The sequence below is a fragment of the Diaphorina citri genome, unplaced genomic scaffold, assembly GCF_000475195.1.
Source record: "Diaphorina citri unplaced genomic scaffold, Diaci psyllid genome assembly version 1.1 scaffold798, whole genome shotgun sequence".
Taxonomy (NCBI): domain Eukaryota; kingdom Metazoa; phylum Arthropoda; class Insecta; order Hemiptera; family Psyllidae; genus Diaphorina; species Diaphorina citri.
The window spans coordinates 1-6,393 of NW_007378230.1; the positions used below are offsets into that span (position 1 = coordinate 1).

Below are 6,393 nucleotides of genomic sequence, written 5' to 3' on the forward strand. Positions count from 1 at the left end.
TCCTACACACTTGAGCTTTCCTGATAGCACGTCGTGATATATTTTCATGACGAGGCTTTATATCCGTCAAGACCTTTTCCTTCTTTCATTGGAAAACATTTTATCCCTCAACTTTTATTCCCCCCTCTTTTATTTATCGCCTCTATTGAAGAGGTTTAGGTCACTGGGAACACATTCAGAAAAGTTATTATGTTCCAAAGGAATTCAACACCTAGAACGAGGAATGCGTACCAAAGCTATGAAAACTGACACACTAGTGCTCCTAAATGCCAACAGAATGTACCTGCGTACTATCCAAACGGTCGAAAATAAATTTAGAGGAGGCAGACACTTTCCTCGTAATTATCGACCATACAGAGAATGCCGCCTCGTGGCTACTTAGCCTACAGCTTTGTGCCTGATCATAGCATTTGGCACCGCGTCAAATCTCCAAATCTTTTTCATTCTTATTTCATTCAAGATGGTCACAGATTCTCGTCTTCCTCTTCCAAAAGACGAAAACTCCGAGACGAAATATTATTTTTGGATCCATCATGTCTTGTATTTTGGCAGCATCCGTATCTTTCAGTAAACGCTGAATATTGAAGCTTCCGGTGTGTGCACTTTGTGTTGCACGTTAGGTACTTGTACTTATCCTTCACAACAGGAAATGCATTTAGGTTACATTCATTATCTCAAGATATTCATCTTTGCTTTAGTTTGATATTTGAGATGATTGTCCCTTACTTTTTTCATGAAAGGAGAAGATGAAAAGATTCAATCTAGGTATGTACTTTGATGAGAGTACCTACCAAATCAGTACCAACTAGAAGTCCCTCTTCACCCAGATTCTTTTAAACAACCATTTTTAGAGTACTGTGGTCACGCCTTTCTATTATCCACCTCACACAACAGATTATTATTGGAAAACGTTCATATTGAGCAAGAAACGTATCAAAGTATGAAACTTTCCTCAGAATTTCCGTATCACGTCATGGAGCCTTTACTGAGAACACAAGTAACCTGGTTAATCCCGAGGCGGGGAATAAAGGAAACCTCAATCGAGAGATTTCTGATAGCAGTCCAACCCAAAGTCCGCGGGAGTCTACACGCGCTTGAGAATTCCATTCCTTCCTTCACAACAACATACCGTGCTGCACAAAGTCCAAACGAAATCATTCGTTGCGGCGCTGATGTTGAGGTGTTCCTCTTGAAAATATTGATGATGACCTCATTCCAGTAAAGTACAGAGTACCAAGTGCCAGAGAGTTAAGAAATCGAAGAGATAAGATAAGAGAAGAATGAACAGTCGTACCTATACATGTGTGTGAGTGTTTTGTGTAGATTTCTGAGGAATACAACAATTTTCTCTAATCAAGCTCCGAGGTGAAGACACGGGGCCATTCTTTGAAACACAGATTTGAGTTTCATCATCCGACAATTCTACGAGACAAAAGGAAAAGACTACTTAGAGAATCCTGAGAATCAAATTTGATTTCACAATACCTATAGGTGATTTACCTGTCTTACCTCAATTGAAAACCACAATAACTAGAACAGTCTAGATTCTAGAACACGTCTCGAGTGTTTCCGTAAGTACCTACCAAAGAAAATCTGCAAAAGGTTCTCTCTCCTGATGATCATAATGTACCACGCACATAGAAGACGTTCTTGTATTTGAAGATGAAAATGAAAAGAATGTCAGAAAAGCGAGAGAGGAGATAGAGAAATAGAGAGGTCAAAGAAGAGAGACGAAAGCCTAGGTAACGTGATAAATGAACAAAGGAATGCGAAGACTCAAGACAGAAAGAAAAAAAAAGACAAAGAGAATGGAATTTGGTTGTAGAAAATTCACTTCTTCCTCTCCAAGGAAATACGTTATTCCCCAAAAATTTCCCATTATTCCTATGTAGGTAGGTCGCAGGTAGGTACATATCTTTATCTAATTCACCATACGAACAATGTACTTCACTATTTCCGTGGATGATGTAGAGACACATCCATATGGATCACTTAATCTCGATATCTAGATTCTAGACCTTGTCACACAACTACAACCTCTAGTATCTCCAAAAACTATTACGATTAGGATTACGGCAGTAAACAAGGCATTGTACAGACCTCCGTTCTGAACATTAGTCCTCTAATTGCCCTGTATAATCGTCCGGACACTGTTTGGTGAGTCTTGTTTGGTGCAGCAATTATATCAACTGCAGTCGAAGAGACTAAAGACTCAATTATCATGTCAATTACACCCGTGGATGATGATGTAGAGACACATCCATATGGATCACTTAATCTCGATATCTAGATTCTAGACCTTGTCACACAACTACAACCTCTAGTATCTCCAAAAACTATTACGATTAGGATTTACTTTACTTAACTTTACTTGCAAAGTTACCAACACATAAATATTTGCGTTTCTCGCAAGACTGCCTATTCAATCTTATTAGTATCAATTCATCCATGACTCGTATATTGAGTGTTTAGTCTGAAAGTTGATAAATAGTAAGTAAGGTCCGAATCGATATTGAGGTCGATTAATGAGATTCTCAGTGGAACTTGTCTTTGCGTCATGCTGAAATTTGAACATCAATGTATATAATCGTCCGGACACTGTTTGGTGCAGCAATTATATCAACTGCAGTCGAAGAGACTAAAGACTCAATTATCATGTCAATTACACCCATAATCTATTACCCTCGTACAACACGTGAACACTTTCCTTCAATAACTTCAATTTCGTCAGTTTTCTGGGTGCGTGTGGATCGATTTTCATCAATTACCAGTGATGCTTGTACTTTGTTTACTGGTAACTTTCAAAGGTCGAAAATTCCATTTTTAATTGCCGTTCTAATAAAAAAAAGTTCAAAGATTTCACGTCAAAATGCGCAGAAACGCTTGCGCACAAACAAACGAAGCGGGAGTCATGAATTATGACGTCATCGCCCACAGAAGCAAGAATTTTAATGAAATTAAAATAATTATTATACCCATGAACACCCATATTATACCCATGAAATTTACACCCATGAAAATAAATAAAAATATAGGTACCTAACTAATGTAATTCTTTTAATGTGTACCTAGAGCAATGTTTCCCAACCTGGGCGATATCGCCCCCTTGGGGGCGATGGAGATTTTCATGGGGGCGATATGGGGGGCGATCAATAAAAGGAGCGAACTGGTGCATTCAACGTGCTGTCACCGCTGGTTAAACTTGGATGCTTTTTATTTCAGGCAAAAACATTCTTCATATTGAAACTCTCCTACGCAATGATAGAGGAACGCTGCCTGCTCTCGTGCTCCTTACACCTTGGGACCCGACGGCTCAGATATTTAGCAAACAGGCGCCCAATGTGACTACCCTGGTTAGAACGGTGCGCCTGGCCCGAGCCTCGCTACAGCTAGCCGAGACCAACTTGATCCGAGGCCTTAGCTGTGTGGTGAGTATTTCTCTAGTTGAATGTAGAGGATGTCCAGAAAGCTATTGACAATAACATTAAGTAGGTCCAAATGCACTGTCATCGCGAGCGGCAAAATTTAATTGTTGAACGTGGACCACAATAATAATAAAAAATGCATTTTTCGTCTACAATCTTTTGTGGGGAAATGTGAACCGAATTGGTTTGTTTTCTTTTCTTTTTTATTACGATTTTTTTTTTTTTTTTTTTTTTTTTTTTTTTTTTTGACCACATCGAGTTGTGCAACTTTTATCTTTTAATGTTGGCGGAAAGGAATTTTTACACAGTGAATTTGTGTAGGTATTTTACTTGGTCCCTGATTTTTGCGACTTTGCTCTAGCGAGGAAAAAAACTTCAGTGTTTAGTGCGGAGAAGAGAATAAATTTTATTGAAATTAACAATTAACTTTACCTAGTGATTTTGTTTAACTCGGTACAAAGACTGCAATTCTTCTGGTTTAAAATCGCCAAGTGCACTGCTAAAACCCCGTTTCTAGCCCGATATTAGAACGGTAGTTAACCGCAAGAAACTTCAGTAGTCTAATTATAGACAACTAGTGTGCATATAATTTTACAGTGAGTTGTGCTATAAAATCGCTATTTTATCACTCCTACCTGCAACTACCGTCTACACTCTACAGGTCTACAGTGACATAAATCGTTACTATTCGTGACTATTTTCACATTTTTCTCCCCAGTAATCACTGGCAGATAAAATTCGAACCAAACAGTTGTAGTAGGAGATCGGTCTACTGTGCTGTATGAGCTTGGAGACCTTGGCACCTTGGTCTACCGAGAGGTGAAGCTTCTAGCCCGATATTAGAACTGTAGTAAACTGCAAGAAATTTCAGTAGTCTAATTATAGACAAGTAGTGTGCATATAATTTTACAGTGAGTTGTGCTATAAAATCGCTATTTTATCACTCCTACCTCCAACCACCGTCTACACTCTACATCAGGTCTACAGTGACATAAACCGTTACTATTCGTGACTATTTTCATATTTTTCTCCCCAGTAATCACTGGCAGATAAAAATCGAAATCGAACCAAACAGTTGTAGTAGGAGATCGGTCTACTGTGCTGTATGAGCTTGGAGACCTTGGCACCTTGGTCTACCGAGAGGTGAAGCGATTTGAGAAAACAGTAAAATTTACACACACGGTGATTTGAGCGGATTTTTCGCCCGATACTATCATACAAGTTGTTTATTTTTAGAATCTTCTGATTCGGCTTCGCGAGAGGATCGGTGGACGATTTTTTCGCGGTTTCGGTCCGAGTTGCCCGATACTATCATAAGTATCATACAAGTTGTTTATTTTTAGAATCTTCTGATTCGGCTTCGCGAGAGGATCGGTGGACGATTTTTTCGCGGTTTCGGTCCGAGTTTTGGTGCTATATTTTTCGTTCGGTGGATCGGAATTTTTTTTACTTTTCTTTTTTGGTCTTTTTTTTTTCGGGAAAATTTTCGGCGCGTCTGAATCGTGAGTGTTTTTGTGTGTGTGCTGAATTTTTGTCGTCCGGTTTTCTTTTGGTTCCGATTTAATTTTTTGGAAATTTACCGATTATGAACGACGCGGATTTGACGACAGAAGCGTAAGTGTTTTCATTTTTTTACTTTTCTTTTTTGGTCTTTTTTTTTCGGGAAAATTTTCGGCGCGTTTGAATCGTGAGTGCTTTGTGTGTGTGTGCTGATTTTTTTTTTCGTCCGGTTTTCTTTTGGTTCCGATTTAATTTTTTGGAAATTTGCCGATTATGAACGACGCGGATTTGACGACAGAAGCGTAAGTGTTTTCATTTTTACTATTATATTTTTTTACTTACCTATTATTGCACTACTTACCTATTATTTCTTTTATTGTTACCATTGCCTGTAGGACCTGTAGGTAACTAAGGTAATTATGAAATTGGAGCTGTCTTGAAATTGGAATTCAAACCCAGCCGAGGTATCGAATTTTATCCTTATTTATTTGAGATTTTGACCACATAATAATGGAGCTCTAAGGGTTAGGTGGTAGAGACCGCCTCTGGCGTTAACCTCACCTAGTGGTTACCTTCCATTCAAGAGTCTATTATTATAAAAGTTATATTAAAGCAGTTATAATTCTGTGACTATCATCCCTGTTTATTAGTTTCAATTTGAACCGTATCAACGTCTGGCTTAGAGTCTGTATAACATGTGACTTGTGTCTTGTGTCTATAGGTCTGTCATGTGCTCATGACAGTGATAACTTGATAAGCTCAATTTATTAAAAAAAAAAAAAAAAAAAAAAAAAATTCGCCAGGAAACATCACCCAAGTAAGTGCAACTGATCTATTAGGTATTACCTACAAGAGGAGAACGAGTATAGGTACACAGTTGGGATTACCTGCGTAAGCTGCAAGTATTTCAAATTTGACCTTTACGATGCCGATGTATGCCGGTAGGTAGGTACCATTTTTTCCTCCACTAATAAATTCCTTGTACTACATAGAGAGGTAATAGAAAGTAAACATTGTGAAGATGAACAGCCATTGACCTTCATTTAGTTGTGATAAATAAAAAGAAGAAGAAGTTGTTTCACAATAAGATCAGGAATTTAGCCGTAAATCAAACATTTTATTTCGAGGTTGAAACCATAACAATATTGGGCCGAAGATCAGAAGCATCAAATAAATATTAGTAGGCGTAGGGCATAGGCATATAAAAGCTATAGGCAACATAGGTATATGTATAAAACTTATAGTCATAGGCATATAAAACTTATAAAGTCCACACACTGACCTCAGACTCAGTCAGAGCGATCCGGTATGAACCGGTTCAACAAATCGTCTTCTATCAATTTAGAATTCGGTACCCATAACCATGAACTTGGCACTCCTTAAATTTTAAATAGCGATTTAGCGAAATTTACATCGGCGCTGAAGGAACGAAAACTTTTGAAAACTTTTTAGAAGGAAATATTATGTA

At 38.1% G+C, this 6,393-nt stretch overlaps 1 long non-coding RNA gene across 1 annotated transcript; it reads left to right on the forward strand.

The window, feature by feature from the left end:
* Positions 1-4,108: 4,108 nt before the first annotated feature.
* LOC103512151 lies at positions 4,109-4,684 on the forward strand. Its single transcript, XR_541515.2, has 2 exons — positions 4,109-4,244; positions 4,569-4,684. It is a non-coding gene; the product is annotated as an uncharacterized LOC103512151 (long non-coding RNA).
* The last annotated feature ends 1,709 nt before the right edge of the window (positions 4,685-6,393 follow it).